This window comes from Protopterus annectens, chromosome 5.part1, assembly GCF_019279795.1.
Source record: "Protopterus annectens isolate FY-2018-M chromosome 5.part1, PAN1.0, whole genome shotgun sequence".
Taxonomy (NCBI): Eukaryota; Metazoa; Chordata; order Ceratodontiformes; family Protopteridae; genus Protopterus; species Protopterus annectens.
Genome location: NC_056736.1, coordinates 489,552,501 through 489,570,015, shown reverse-complemented (window position 1 = coordinate 489,570,015; position 17,515 = coordinate 489,552,501).

The window sequence follows — 17,515 nt, the reverse complement described above, 5'->3', positions numbered from 1 at the left end:
ATATATATATACACACAACATGGAGTACAAAAAAATTGTACTAGTATATGCACTTCAACAGTCAGATATCTTAACCTGCAGATACGTACTTGAAGTGGCATTCCGAAATGCATTAAGAAAAAAATAAATACCATTTCATGCAAACAGATCTGTTCATGCTAGAAAATACTGGTATTCCCTATTAAGAGGTTATAGTAATAAATAAAAATGTCAGTTAAGAATATGAAATTAGCAATCTCTCCAGGTACCTAAATGTATTAGTAATGTCAAATATCAGTAATGCAGAATGCATGTCATATAATTATAAACTACACTTGCAGTTAGAGATGTAAAGATGTAAAGTTGTGAGGCCTTTCTGAATTATTAGCAGAACATTGGGTTTGTGAAGTAAAAAGAATTGTGACGTTAATTGTTTGTTCATAAGTATTTCTTGCTGCACATACAGCATGGCAGAAATGACACTCACCATACGCTAGTCAGACTAATTGTTAGGGGTGTGAAGTTGTGGTCGCTTTACTTTCATAATGAGCAGCAAATAACCCTTTCAGAAAACAAGCAGTTTCAATTCATTACTGTACCTTAGACAAAGTTCTGCAGAAAAGGAAATTCACACTTCCTTGAACTGTTACACTTTAGCATTTGCAAGTCAGGTTTTCCACAGAATGATACGAGTATTTTTTAAAACAAGACAGACTTAGAGTCGTACTTCTTCAGTACCCTACACACTGCAGTGGAATAGCTCACTACTGAATTTTATAATACGCATATGTATGCATTTAAAAGCTACAATCTGACAGGATAAGACAAAAACAAAATGATTTCAGGGAATATTAGACATGTGTATGTGGAATACAAATGCAGGTAAACATGATTATCTTTCTTTCTTTTACTTGAGGCTGAGAAAGAAATACAATACAACCCTTGACAAGAAAGAGGATAACCAAGAGACTGGTGGAACCTTATGGTAAGAGTAACAGGTGACCATAAGATACTCGTTGCTCAACTAATCGTAGTAGAAATTATTAGACATAATTCAGGGTAGTATAAACAGTAGCACATCAATGTTTTTAAAATTGATTCCAATGGAAATCCTGCAAACTACTCTTGTTAGACCTTTGCAGCTGAATACATTTTCAAGGAAAATGTGTTAGACTGTCATTTTTAAGCATGATTAACTGCAGTAGTTCATGATTTTTTGCATGTTTGATTGATTGTGCACTGTAAACTGTGTTAGAAAAGTACATAATTGAAACACAAAATCATTTTGATTCATCATAAATATGCATAAGCACTACTTTTAAACATACTCCCAAGTTACGTAAGCGCTTCCCCAATCACCACCCCCAAGTGTACTCATAAGCACTTCCTATACACAACTGAACTTCAGTAAAGATATTTTTCTCAATGGTTTATTGACTAGATACCTTGCATTACAACAATATAGTGTGGATTTATTGTGGGTTTTTTTCTGTTTTGTCTCTGCCAACCACTTTTTTCTTTTTTCTTTATTATTTTGCTTTGTTGTTTTACTACTCTCGCACTTCGTTTTATTTTATACAGGTTCAAATCCCTCAGAAGGAGATCAGGCACATACCTCCCAGGCTATGGAGCAATCAGCCTCTGCCCAACCTCGGTTATCTTTGCAGGCTCAGAGTGAAGGTGCCATTCCTGCAGGCATTCTGGTACATAACAACCTCGCACGCCTCTCTGAGGACATACTGGAAGAGGTTGTGGACAGGACACTTACACCAGTCAAAGCCCCTCTTCATTGTGCAGAAGACACTCCCACCCAGTAAGTGCTAACCACTGCACTAACACAGGCCACTACCCCATCATCACTGGGAACATCCACTGCAACACTGTCTAGCAATGAATATGTTTGAGGCTGTGTGTACTGGGCACACAGCTGAGACCTCTTCTGCCCTTCTTCCCTTACCATTTGTCCTACACCATGTTCACTATTTCCAACCCACACTACCCTCTCACAAAAAAACTTGAAAAATACTGGGGGTATATCCCCCAATAAAACATAGTGCCCATCCTCTCCCACCTCCTCCAATACAACCCTCTTAATGTTTCCTTGTGTGTTGTCCTCTTTGTTTGTCTACCATTTTTCAATGTTTCCTATCTTGCACAATTCTTTAATGAAACTGTCACAGTATCCACAAAAGGATACCCCATTATGAAACTGATCTAACTTCATTACTTCAAAAACAAGCAAAAAAAAATACAATTTCAGCTGTTGCGCAGTCTGCAGCTTTGCTATAATGCTTAAAGTGTGACTGCGCTCAGCTATACTTGCCCTCAATATGTCAAGGCACATACAATTTGCAATACTTTGAAATAATTTGCACATACTAAAAAATGGCCTTCATACAAATTAAACAATTTACGTGTTTAGAAAAAAGGGCATGATTATAGAAATTGCTTTGCTTTTCTGCATTCAATGCAACTATGTTATTCTGAACTTATTTGCAAATCTGCTTAGGTTCATAGGTTCATAGGTTGGTACTAGGCTCTCAGCCCTAGGGCTTGTACAAGCCTAGCCATAACAATTCCCTGGCTATTTCTACCCACAATATTTACTTCCCTGAACCCCTGTCTAGCAGGGTGACTGACATGATCCCCAGGGTAAATTTCCAATCTCCCATCCAGTCGTCAAGGTTCCTTTTGAAGAGGCCAAGGAGGCGCTCTGGTTGACATGTATGGGCAGCCTATTCCAGAGCATGGGGAGTCTCTGGGTCAGCAACCTATCCCTCCAGCATGTTTTGTTCATTGTGATGACAAGGTTTAGGTCCCTGGAGCGTGTGGCTCTGATGGATTGGGATTTCTTTAATTGTAGCTTGTCCAACAGCTCTGGGTTTGACATGGCCTTGTATGTTAAGCAGAGATTGCCTCTGAGTAGACGATATGCGACAGAGTATAGCTGGAGTTTTTTTTTAGTCAGTCAGCATAGGGCATCTGCTTTAGGCCTGTGATTCTTTTGGTGAGATGTTTCTGTGGCCTTTCCAGTTGTTGTAGGTGTCTTGTGTGGTACATACCAAATGGGGCGTTGTACTCTATGATGGGTCTAATGAGGGATGAGTACAGTGGGACAATGACCTCCTTTTTTCTAGATGAAAATCCCTTAGTGATGAGGTGTGTCATATAGAAGGATTTCCTGACTATTGTGGTGATGTGGTTATCAAAGGTGAGACCACTGTCCACCTGTGTTCCTAAGTCTCTTATCACACTTTCGGTGTTTAGTGTACTGCCACCTATGTGGTAATTCATGGGTACATAGTTTTTCCCAAAGGGGATAACTATATACTTCTTGGCATTGAGCTTGAGCCCATGGCTCTGGCACCAAGCATCTGTTTCTGTAAGGCCCTTTTGTAGAATATCCACATCATCTGGGGAGCCAATAATAGTGCAGATCTTCATGCATGCTCGCTACACCCTTTCACAGTCCCGGACTGTGAATGCCACCATATATGCTTATATGGAATTACTGAATGTCTGTTTAAAAAATGCTTGTAATATGTTTGAGCTTTTCACCTCTGGCCTCTGCTGGAAAGTTTTTTTTGCCTAAACCCATATGGACAAATTTGGTGAACAAAAGCAAATAAAAAAGATACAGTAAATAATTAAATCAGCAATTAAATTCATTGAAATGATGCAGTCTTGCAAAACTGTGAACGGCAGACATTCAGTATTATTTCAGCAAGTGCTCTCACAAAATAAGACTACTTAATCACAAGCTTTGTTTAATGCTCCAAGGCCTTTGCTCAACATACATTGAGTATTAGTGGTATGACTCAGCAGTACTTAACAACAGCTATCAATTGTCTCTTAATCCTAGATACAAGGTAAATTCCAGTCTTTGACACAAGCAAGGTAAATCCAACTTCCAACCTGAAACTATAGGAACAGCTTCCATCCTGGTTCCTCCCTGGAGACTCCTTATCACACTCATTCCTCAAGCCAGGAATCAGGAAATATAAATGTAAATCTACATCTGGGTTCATTTTGTATACCAAATTCACTTTTTTTTTTTTTTTTTATTATTGGGACTCACCTGCTTATGCATATGCAATACAGATGATATAGTTACTGCAATGCACTTATAACTTTCTGTTCGGCCATACTGTTTCCTATTTTGATGTGCATAACAAAGCAGACAAAAGCATTGCAGAAGTTTCAGTACACAGCAGGGTCTGAAAGTGAAAGTCAGTAATTTATTATATCCAGAAATCATAAAGGGTACAAATTCTAAGTGCAAAATATCGTGCTGGTTTCACTACAACAGAAAACAGCAAATCAACAAACATGTTCTGCAGTAGGTCCTAGATGGGTGGGTGGGTGAGGGGTGAGTAATTTTTTTTCCAGAGTTTAGTGGTCATGTAAATGGGATTCAATCAAATGTATTCTATTAATCCCACATCAACCAAATTTTATTCAACATTTTATATTATGCCTCAGTAATTCTGTTATCCCAATAACACCCCCACCATTAGCTACAAGGAAACAGTTCAAGAATTATGTCAAAGTGTGTCACAGCACCTTTCACAATAATGAAAGTATCAACAATTTTAAACAACAACAAATTTATTTATTTATTTATTTATTTTACATTTGTTGACCGGGCTAGTCTGGCTGGATACATGTCCATTTTCAGCAGAGGCCCGAGGAGAAAAGCTCCACTATATACTAGTAAATAATAATGATAAAAATAAACAAAAAAGCACAATAAGATAGAAATTATAAGCATGTAAAGAACTATTCCCAAGTAGCAAAGTAACAGTGCAAAAGTAATATATAAAAACTAAACATAGTGGGAGGATTTCTATTACAAAATCTTTGGAAGAGTAATTAAAGAAGAAATAAAGCAAGTAACTCACACAAGACTCTATTCAACTATTTACAGTATTAACAATTTTGATAGACATTTGTGTCAGAGCACTAGTTTTAAGAAACATATGTCATCAGCTGGGTGATTTAGATACAAGGTGAGATGATAGGTTACAGTAATATAAAGAGAAGAAAATATAAGGGAAAAGTAATATCCAAGTGGATGGTAGGTGAAGTACAGAGGGGGGGTAAAGGTAGTGATAGGGACATGAGGAAGAGTAGTGGAAAGAGTTGAAAAGAGAGATGGAAGCTGAGATCAGTCAGGATTTGAGCAAGGGCATAGCCAGTGAGTTTTAAAATAGTTTCTTAGTTGTTTTCTGAAAAGTTGTGATGAGCCTAGAGTGGTCAGTTCTATGGGAAGTTTATTCCAGTGTGAGCCAATGGTATTTGTAAACAAGGAGACCCCAGCTTTATTGTGTGTTTTGAGGGTGGCCACTAGTAATTTGTTAGCTGAGCGAAGGGAAGTAAGATTCCTGTAAGGGACAACAAGGTTATTTAGTATGGGTGCATTAGAAGGGTAATGGAGAATTTTATAGGTAATAACTAATTGATGTAGGACAATGAGATTTTGAAGTTCAAGCCAGTCAAGTTTTTTGAGATTAACACAATGATGTGTGAGAAATGGGGAACCTGTGGCAAACCTGGCAATGCTGTGGTAGGCTGTGGCAAGTTTCTGAAGGTTAGATTTTGAAAGGTTTATAAAAGATGGGGAGGCATATAATAATGTAGAGATAAGATGAGTTTGGGCTAAAGACACCCTGGTGGTTGCTGTTACTTTTTTTATTTCAGTTATGGAATGTATTTGCATTACTTTTATAGCATGTAGTAGCTAAAGACATATAATAAATGGTGGTGAACACATTAACCTATACCCATGTAACCATTATTAAAGAACCTATACCCATGTAACCATTATTACAGAACCTATTGTATACCCATGTAACCATTATTAAAGAACCTATACCCATGTAACCATTATTACAGAACCTATTGTATACCCATGTAACCATTATTAAAGAACCTATACCCATGTAACCATTATTACAGAACCTGTTGTATACCCATGTATCCATTATTACAGAACCTGTTGTATACCCATGTATCCATTATTACAGAACCTATTGTATACCCATGTATTCATTATTACAGAACCTGTTGTATACCCATGTAACCATTATTTCAGAACCTGTTGTATACACATGTATCCATTATTACAGAACCTATTGTATACCCATGTAACCATTATTACAGAACCTATTGTATACCCATGTAACCATTATTAAAGAATCTATACCCATGTAACCATTATTACAGAACCTGTTGTATACCCATGTATCCATTATTACAGAACCTATTGTATACCCATGTATCCATTATTACAGAACCTATTGAATACCCATGTATCCATTATTACAGAACCTATTGTATACCCATGTATCCATTATTACAGAACCTATTGAATACCCATGTATCCATTATTACAGAACCTATTGTATACCCATGTATCCATTATTACAGAACCTATTGTATACCCATGTATCCATTATTACAGAACCTATTGAATACCCATGTATGAATTATTACAGAACCTACTGTATACCCATGTATCAATTATTACAGAACCTATTGTATACCCATGTATCCATTATTACAGAACCTATTGTATACCCATGTATCCATTATTACAAAACCTACTGAATACCCATGTATCAATTATTACATAACCTATTGTATACCCATGTAACCATTATTAAAGAATCTATACCCATGTAACCATTATTACAGAACCTGTTGTATACCCATGTATCCATTATTACAGAACCTATTGTATACCCATGTATCCATTATTACAGAACCTATTGTATACCCATGTATCCATTATTACAGAACCTATTGAATACCCATGTATCAATTATTACAGAACCTATTGTATACCCATGTATCAATTATTACAGACCCTATTGTATACCCATGTATCAATTATTACAGAACCTATTGTATACCCATGTATCCATTATTACAGAACCTATTGTATACCCATGTATCAATTATTACAGAACCTATTATATACCCATGTATCAATTATTACAGACCCTATTGTATACCCATGTATCAATTATTACAGAACCTATTGTATACCCATGTATCCATTATTACAGAACCTATTGTATACACATGTATACATTATTACAGAACCTATCGTATAACAATGTATCCATTATCACAAAACCTATTGATACTATTGTGTAACAGCAAAGTAATATGCTTCCATTGCCTAAAATAATTGACTGCATTATTGAAGAAACAAATCTGATATTTGCACTGTTAATATGGAATATTTATTTATCTTCTTCTTTACAATTATAATATAATGAGCCTTGATTATCTTCAGGTACTCCTGGTTATAACCACAGTAATTATGCACTGCCCCTGACTCAGTAGCACAGCTCATCTCCTGCATGGCCTCTGACTCAGTAAAATTATTCATGTCCTGCATGGCCCCTGACTCAGTAGCTCAGCTCATCTTCTGTACTGCCCTTGAATCAGTCACTCAGCTCACCTCCTGTACAGCCCAACTCAGTCACTCTGCTCATCTTCTAATCGTCTGTACTATGTTAGATGCAGACATTCAACTGATCTCCTGTACTGCTCCAGATCTGGGCACTTAGCTGATCTCCTGAAATCCCCCAGCCCCAGTCACAAAGCTCATCTCCTGCATGGCCCCAGATCCAGTCACTGAGCTAATCACCTGCACAGCCCCTGACCCAGTCACTCTGCTCATCTCTTGCACCACCCCTGACTCATTCAACCCTCTTCTAATCTTCTGTACTATGCTAGATGCAGAGATTCAACTGATCTCCTGTACTGCTCCAGATCTGGACACTTAGCTGATCTCCTGAACTGCCCCAGCCCCAGTCACATAGCTCATCTGCTGCACTTCCCCAGATCCAATCTTCAGCTAATCACCTGCACTGCCCATGACCCAGTCAATCTGCTCATCTCATCCACTGCCCCAGATCCAATAACTTAGCTAATCACCTACACTACCCCAGATCCAATCACTTACCTAATCTCCTGCACTACCCCAGATCCAATCACTCGGCTAATTACCTACACTGCTCATGACCCAGTCACTCTGCTCATCTCCTGTACTGCCCCTGACACAGTCATTCAACTCATCTCCTTATTTACCATATATACATACACTCATATTGTCTCCTGCACTGTCCCTGACTCTGTCACTCATCTTCTAATCTTCTGCACTGTGCTAGATGCAGTCATTCAACTGGTCTCCTGTACTGTTCCAGATCTGGACACTTAGCTGACCTCCTGAACTGTCCTGTTTCTAGTTATTCAGCTATTCTCCTGTACTAGCCCAGACCCAGTAACTCTGCTCATGTCCTGTACTGAACCTGACACATCATTCAACCCCTCTCTTGCACTACCATAGATGTGCTCTCGGCTTGTCTTCTGCACAATCACTGACTTGGTTACTTGGTCACCTCTTTCTCTCATTTAGTACCTATTGCATGACATGTAATAAAGGAGACTGTTTCTATGACCTGTTTGATTTGGATCTTCTCTAAAAAATATTTATTTATTGATTGGGAGACATGGTCATATATCTATTATAGTTTTTTGGGACAGAAATCTGATCTTCATGTGTTAACAAAATGAACAAATTAGGCATTATACCAACCATGATAAAACAGAAAAATGTAGAAGCAAACCACAAATTGGATGGTCAGGATTCCAAACAGACTTTTTTAAAAATCAATAAAAAACTTTTCAAAATCCTCTAGCCTTGACTTCAACAGCCTTTACAGAGTATAAAACTTTTCCAAAAAAAAAAAAATCCTTATATAACAAACCAACAACAATAATCAATGAATTAAACAATTAAATTAACCACGTCCAATTGCATTTATATTTAACTCCTTAAGGGACAACGTATCAAACTTTTTAAAATAAAAACAGATTCTTTTCACAGCAGTTAATTTTTAATATTAAATTCATTAAAAGGCTCATTGTATATATGTTCTAAAACTGTTCCTTGAAGTCCCTGAACATCACTATTGTGACAGGCTATAAAGTGCATCACAACTGGACTTTCTACCTTGCATTTTTTTATATCTGTAATATGCTCCTTTATTATTGTAGGGAAAGATCTTTTACTTTCCCCAATATGAAAGTTACATGGACACCTAAGTCCATAATCTACCCCAGTACTATCACATCTAAAATTACCCTGAGCTTGGTAACTTTTACTATTAATTTTTGAAAATGTGCTAACCACAAAGCTACAACAGCAACATTTCCCACAAGAGACCATTCCTTCAAAAATCATTTCACTACTTATAACCCAATCATCAAAAAACAGAAATCCAACGGAAACTAAACAATTCACAATGAAACAACACTTTATTGAAGAAACCGATAAAAAGTGGTTAAGCGCTTTCGTCAAGTTTAAATTTATTCAACTTCATCGGAACCAACTACCAGTTAAAAACTACCCATAATATAAAGAACTCACAGGAAGCAGAATGTGCATCATAGTGCATCACATCCATTAGATTAAAATTATTTTAAAACAAAACAACTATATAAAAATGATACACAAAAAGCAGCAAAATACTGTTACGATAATAACAGGCAGACAAATTAAATTATAATCCCTAAGTTTTAAAACACTTAAAACTGAAACATTTACATTTAAACTGAGGGGAGGGGGTCTAAGTCATTCAATCTGAGTTGTCATAGCAACTCCTTGAACTCCAAAATTGTTTCAACTGGTCCAGCCCTAGGACTGACAAAACCCCCTCTCAAGTACAGCAAAATTGAACTGATTAAAGGAAGGACAGTCCATGGTGTGCTTATATAAAGCACTAATGGTGTTCCTGTTCCTGATATCATTCAAATGCTCATGAATTCTCCTTTCTAAAACCCGATCTGTCTTCCCAAGATAATATGAGCTACAACAGGACCACCCAGCAATATAAACATCTCTACTGGTATTATAATTACATTCATCCCACACTTTAACTTTCAAATCGTTAGAAACTGTTCTATTCAAAATCTCCTGTACTTCTAGGATAAACTTACATTGACAACAACAACCACACTTCCTTGTGCCCTTAGTAGGTCTAATACTGTTGTTACTAACATTAGATGATGATTCCAAAATATGCTTCAGATTTCTACCTTTTTTAAACACTAGTCAAGGGGCTTCGCCAAACAAAGTTCAAATGTCATGGTCAGGCTTAAAAAACTGACCAATATTTATTAATAATCTCTCTGATATTATAACAGACAGGATATAATTCAATAACAAAACATTTACTTGACAACTCACTATTAGTCTGCTATTTGAGATATCTCTAGTTGCCCTAAAATGGGGCTAAATCTCCCAGGTCTATGGGATGCCACCTCATTCCTAATATCTGAAATAAGATGAATCAGATAGCCCCTTTACTGCCACATACAACTAAGAACATCCCCTTGTTTCAAAAATAAAATAAGGCCTTTAAAGTGTGGGGGGATGGCAACTAAGTCCAAGTAGAAACAGATTTCCACTTTCAAACTTCCTACGCACTTTAGCCTTAATACTAAAATTCAAAACACCTTCAATCTCAATATCCAAAAAAAAAAACTACTTTATCCCCCAACTGTAGCCCATCAAATTTCAAATTGAGATGATTCTCATTCAAATCCTGTATAAATTGTGATCCCTTGTCTCAGCCCCCTTCCCATATAAAGATTAGATCATCAATAAATCTATAATATTTTAATACATATTTTCTAAAAAAAAATATTCCTGTATACATGACAATCCTCAAAAAAAATAAACATATTTGCATAAATGGGGGCAAGATGCCCCATGGCCATACTTTGCAACTGTTTGTACAACTGTGCATTGAATTAAAAAAATATATTGTTAAGACAAAACTAGATTAACTCAGTAACATAATGTGCCCTTTGATTATTCCCCCAAAAATGATACAAACGTTATAGGTTCATAGGTTCATAGGTTCATAGGTTGGTACTGGGCTATCTGCCCGAAGGCATACATTAGCCCAGCCACATTGTGCGGTATTCACCGCCCCTTTAGTAGTTCCCTAGACCCTTGTACTAGCAGCTAGTACCCTTGGCCCATATCTAGTAGTGCTGTTGATGTGATCCCCGGTGTGAACTTTCTGTTACCCATCCACTCATCAAGGTTCCTCTTGAAGAGTGATAGTGAGGGGCTCTGTCTTATGTAGATCGGGACCCTGTTCCATAGTAAGGGAAGTCTCTGCGAAGGGAATCTATCCCTCCAGCATGTTCTATTTGTTGTGTTGAGGTTTATATCCCTAGAGCATGTAGCTCGAGTAGATTTGGTTTTGCTAAGATGGAGCATGTTCAACAATTCTGGGTTGGACATGGCTCTGTACGTTAGACAGAGATCGCCTCTGAGAAAGCGGTATGCAACAGAGAACAGTCTTAGCTTTTTCAATCGTGCTGCATAGGGCAACTGTTTGAGGCCAGTAATCCTCTTGGTTAGGTAACTTTGTGGTCTCTCCAGCTGCTGGAGATGTCTAGCCAGGTACATTCCAATTGGTGAATTGTACTCAATAATGGGTCTGATGAGGGAAGAGTAGAGGGGCACCATTACATCCTTAGATCTTGATGCGAACCCTTTCGTGATCAGATGGGTCACATAGAAGGATTTTCTAATCACTTTGGCAACATGGTTATCAAAGGAAAGCTGACTATCTACTTGGGTCCCTAGATCCCTTATTTCTTCTTCAGATTTCAGGGGATTACCTCCTATGTTGTAGTTTGCAGGTACTCTGTTTTTTCCAAAGGGGATTACTACGCATTTTTTGCATTTAGCTTAAGACCATGGCTTTGACATCATGCATCAGTCTCATTTAGGCCCTTTTAGAGGATCATGTTGGCCGGAGACTCTATTATAGCACCCAGTTTGCAGTCGTCCACAAACTTAGTCAGCCACAGCCCTTCCGTGCTTACCTGTACTTCTGAGAAGTATATGCCAAACAGGAGGGGCCCCAGGACACAGCCCTGAGGCACACCACTCGTTACTGGTCTGGATTCAGACATAGATCCCGCTACTCTTACTTTATGGGATCTGTCTGAGAGCCAGTTTGCGATCCATCTTGTGGCATAAGGGTTTATGCCCAGGCTGGTGAGCCTATCAATAATACCTGAATGGGGAATGGTGTCAAATGCTTTAGCAAGGTCAAGGTAAACTGTGTGTACCTCCTTTCCCTTATCTATAGCCTGAGTAACTGTCTCAAAGAAATCCACCAGGTTCAGGAGGCATGATCTGCCCTTGACGAAGCCGAATTGTGTGGGGTCCAACGACTGGAGGTTCCCAATCTCTCCATTTATGAGTTCCATAATGATTCGCTCCATAGCCTTAAAGATCAGACTGGTCAGGCTTATTGGTCGGTAGTTCCCAGGGTCAGTTGTGGCCCCACCCTTGTGTAGCAGGACCACCATTGCTGTGCACCATTCTATGGGCACATATCCTATGGAGAGGCAGAGACTGAACAGGGTATTAAGATGCGGGCTTAATTCCTTTTGGAGCTCGCGTATGACACAGCCTGGGACACCATCTGGTCCCATGGAGGCAGTGTTTTTAGCTTTAGATAGAGCCTTGTTAACCAACGTATCAGTAATAATTGGACTTACACAATCCCCTAGAATGGTAATAGGCTCTGTAGGTGGTGGGGGGGGGGATTTGCACTGAACCTGTCAGCCAAGATGTTGGCAATGTCAGAAGGGTCAGTGTATTTTGTTCCATTTTGTACTAGCTCAGAATAGACCTGAGCGTTGCCATTTAGGTTTTTGACGTAGCCATAGAAGGCCTTATGGTTATCCTTGGCATCCTTGGCAACTTTCTTTTCAAAATTAGCTTTAGCTGACTTGATGAGGGCCCTCAATTTCTTACTAATGCTGATCAGGGATGATTTTTCTACTTGAGATTTGGCCTTTTTTTGTATAAGTCTCCTCCTTTTATTGTAAAGTTTGCTTATGGCCGGGGTCCACCAGACTGGTTCGTTCTTGCTTGAGGAAGGAGTCTTGGTTTTATTTGGGATAGCACGGTCCATGCAATCCTGAAGATGCATATAGAGTGCCTTGGTGTAGGATTCCGCATCCTGGATATCATTATCCTTCTGCAAGGGAATAGTGAAGCTTTCCACTTCGGATGCAAGTAGTTTGAAGTTTGCTTTGGAAAGGTTTTTGACTATGGTTTCTTTGATTGGGGGAGGTGGAGGAGTGAGGATGTCCAGGGTTATCAGTTTGTGGTTGGATCTGATCAAGGAGGGGGTGATAACGGGTGTAGTACAATGGGCCCCCATATTTGTGATGATTAAATCCAATATGCTGTCCCGTCTAGTGGGGGAACATACTAGTTGTTCAAGGGCATTTGAATTTATAAATTCTATGAATTGTTGAGCATAGGAGTTGGAACACTGGTAGTTCGGCCAGTCTATACCAGGGTAGTTGAAATCACCCAAGATTATGGTGTTGGGTAGGACTTTTATATTTTCCAATGTTTCAAGGAATGCAGAGTGAGCATCTTGGGACATGGTGGCGATCTATAACCGGCTACAACTTGAAATGTGGTTTTGCCTGCTGATAGTTGCGCATGGATGATCTCTGGGGCATCATGCTGTGCTACTAACCTGGAGATATGGGTATCCTTGATGAATATGGATACAACTCCGCCCTTTGTACTGCAATCCAGTAACTGAGGCCGGAAGGTATGATATGAATTGTAACCTGGCAGTGCTGGGGTGCTCTCTTGAGCCTTGAACCAGGTTTCCGTCACTGCACAAACATCGATTTTCTCCATGCTGAGGAGAGCCTCGAGTGTGTGCATTTTGAGGTTGAGACTTCTGGTGTTGAGTAGCATTACCCTTAGTTTTTGGTTACCTGTGCTGGTTACAGTGGTTGGTTTGTCCTTTGAGCCTTGCCTAAAAAAGGCACTATGTGGACGGCAAGAGCCTTGACCAGTATTCGAAAACCTAGGGGTGACAGGTGCAACCCATCTCTGGCAAAACAGCGAGGCTTGTCTATCATGTCATCCCAGGCAGACAGACACTGGATCCCTTAGAATGACACCAGAAGCTTATCCAATTGTTGAAATTGATCATTTTGTCTTTGTATTGTGGTATAATTCTAGGTGAAGGTAGTATGCTACTCAAGGAAAGGGTCATAACAGCTTGGGCTACATGATCAGAGAGCTCTTCAATGTCTCTTTTCATGTAGTCCAGGGAGGTACGTCTTAGATCATTCGCACCAACATGTACAATGACAGCGTCATACTTGTTCTGGAGTGACCTAAGTGCCTGTGTTATGTGGCGGATCCGAGCACCTGACAGGCAGCTGACAGTAACCTTCTCTTTGTTCAGCCTGGTGAGTGGAACATCCGTGTGCCTCACTATAGAGTCTCCTATTACTAGCGTGTTAGGTATGGTGTTTTGCCTTAAGGGCTGTTGTGAGGCACACTGCTGAGGTGAATTATGTGTTTTCTGGCTTGTGATTGAGGGTGCAGGTTGCTTGCTTGTCTGCTTTGGAGGGCACTGTTTCTTTTTCAGGTTGGTACCTAGTGCCTCCGAATATGTTTTTGTGTATTTATGCGTATGTTTTGCCGGTGCTTGTTTTGTAGATTCATGCGTGACAGGTGGTGTGATGCAAGTGTGCCCCTTATCCTCTTGACTGTCTGTTACAGTCATGGGTTGAGAGCGCTTAGCCTCCAGTCAGGCTGTGTATTTGCATCTCTCACATGTGTTTGTGTCTAGAGGTAAGAGGAGAGGGTTGTCTGTATACATGAGGCAGTTGTGACACTGCCTCAGGATGCCCAATTCCACCAGATGAACTGGAGGGTACACCTGAAGCTGACCTCTAGACATGCTTTGAAGAGTAAATTGAAAGTCCTGCGGATGATCGAGGGTCTTATGCTATATTGTAATAGTGCTGTCTAGGAAATTTGGAGAATAATAGTGCTGTCTAGGAGATTAGGACAAGTGCTGATTTCTGTTTTGCAAGTGCTGCAATAAGAGCAGCTGATCTGAAGCACTTGAATTGAGGCTTGCCTAGTTCTAAGGGAAAATTTACAGTGCAGACTTTGTGGGGCCGGGAATAGTATACCCCAGCTAACCGGCGCTGCCTGACACTGCTCTGTGCGCAAGATCACGCAAAAAGAGAGTTGCAGGGTTTTTCCTCTAGATAAGTGAGGAAAATGAGTACAAGAGCTGTTTTTCTCTAAGCAAGTGAGAAAAGTAAGTACAAAAACTGTTTTCCTCTAGGTAATGAGGAAGATAGAGTGCTATGGTAATTAATAGCTTATTTAGTGCTTACAAGTTCTGAACAAGTGCTGAGCATGAACAAGCAAATCCCAAACATATGACCAATGCTAGTATATAAACTAACTACATCTAAAACAATAAAATACATATCTATGGTCCAGCTTATATTTCTTGTTTCTCTATGAAATCAAATACATCCTGAATATATGAAGTTAATTTAACTACCTCAGGTAATAAATATTTGTGTAAAAAACATGATACATTGTGGGTAAAATAATTGAAAGCCAAGACAATTGGGCAGCCTGATGGATCCCACAGATGGTTATGAATTTTGGAAGACAAAAAATGAGCCATAGTGCAACTATCACTACTAAATTAATGTTCAACATCATCGTATGAAAAATTATTTAACCCACAACCTTTACTTAATAATTCCTTATAACATTCAATTGCTTTTGGTACTCATTCAAATCTACAGTCTTATAAACATTTTGATAATTCACATGTTAACACATTTTCAAATACAGGGTATGGTGTATAACCACTAATTTATTGCCCTTGTCCTCTGCTTTAAAACTAAATCCCTCCTTTTACCTAGGCATTGTAACCTCTGCCATTCACAACTCCTTAAATTATGGTGTATGTTAGTTTTATTTCAACCCCTCTCTTGCACTACTATAGGTGTATGCTCAGCTTGTCTCCCGCGCAATCACTGTTTTATTTCAACCCCTCTCTTGCACTACTATAGGTGTATGCTCAGCTTGTCTCCCGTGCAATCACTGTTTTATTTCAACCCCTCTCTTGCACTACTATAGGTGTATGCTCAGCTTGTCTCCCGCGCAATCACTGTTTTATTTCAACCCCTCTCTTGCACTACTATAGGTGTATGCTCAGCTTGTCTTCCGCGCAATCACTGACTCAGTTACTTGGTCATCTCCTTCTCTCATTTAATACCTATTACTTGACATGTAGGATAGAAGTCTATTCCTATAACCTGTTTGATTTGGATCCTCTCTGAAAAATCATTTATTTATTGATTAGTATACCTGGTCATATATCCTATTTGTATACAGGATCATATTTTTGGGACAAAAATCAGATCTGCTTGTATTAACAAACTGAACAAATTAGACATTTTGTTTTTGCTAGAAGTGTTGAAATAGTGTGTCATAGACATCTTATAAGGAATGTTTCTGGACTCTGGTCTGTTGTAACTTGCCTTCTTGAATTTTATATGGCCTGATAAATACAGCAAGCTAAAAACAATTCTGCAACAAAGGTCACATTAAAAGCTGATGTGGTTTTAATCAATCTACTGTGACAAAATGTAGATATTTACAAAATCCAATAGTATATACATCAATGAATGCAATGGCTAACATAAAAAATAAAAAGGTTGTACAATATGCAGAAGCATTTAGAAACAGCTGTGACAAAATCAGTTCAGGATGGAAGTTAAAACACTGGCACCCGACAGCACATATCTATAACATCTAATATACCACAATGTTGTGATTACCTTGTAAGCTACCCTAGATCACATGACATAATGTTAGGAAAGGGAGATGCAGGAGCACTTTAACTATACCTCACAGTTGTTAACAAAAAATGATTATTAAACATGGCCTCATCATACAAATGCTGCACCAAGAGCTTTAGATGTATATTTCAGTGAAAGAGTAAACAACTTTGTGCACCAGCAAGCAAGGAAAGAAAAAAATGCTGATGAGTCAAACAGTAAAAGAAATCAAGGCAGAAATACTATGTGTACTTGTTTCAAAAATAAATCACTGAAGTGGAAATAAATCACCCTCGGATAGTAAAATAACCTGAAGGAAGCTGAGAACACTAACTGTGCAATATTTAAGAGGACAGATGGGGGGGGGCAGAATCTCCAATTTGGAAATGCACCCTAGTTAAATATGGTGACACCTTCATAACATGTGAAGAGTGGGCAGTGTAATTGCTCCAAGAAATAAAATGCGTAAACTATCACAATCATTATGACTGCCATTTTTACAGGCTATTCTACATCATATTTGCTGGCCAATCTTGATGTTTTAATGACTTCTTTGTCAGGAAATTTTGTCACGTTAATGCAGACTCTAACAGCACTCAGAAACTACTAGTCATTGTTGCATTGTCATCAAGTATTACCAGCATACAATGCCACTGTGTAGTGACTTAAGATTGGGACAAGAATCTTTGGCCATCTGTAGAACAGGAAGTGATGCACAAAATACAGATGTGACCAAATGGCAGGTTTACTACTTGTGGATAGTATGTCATGAAAATTGCTTCTGCAG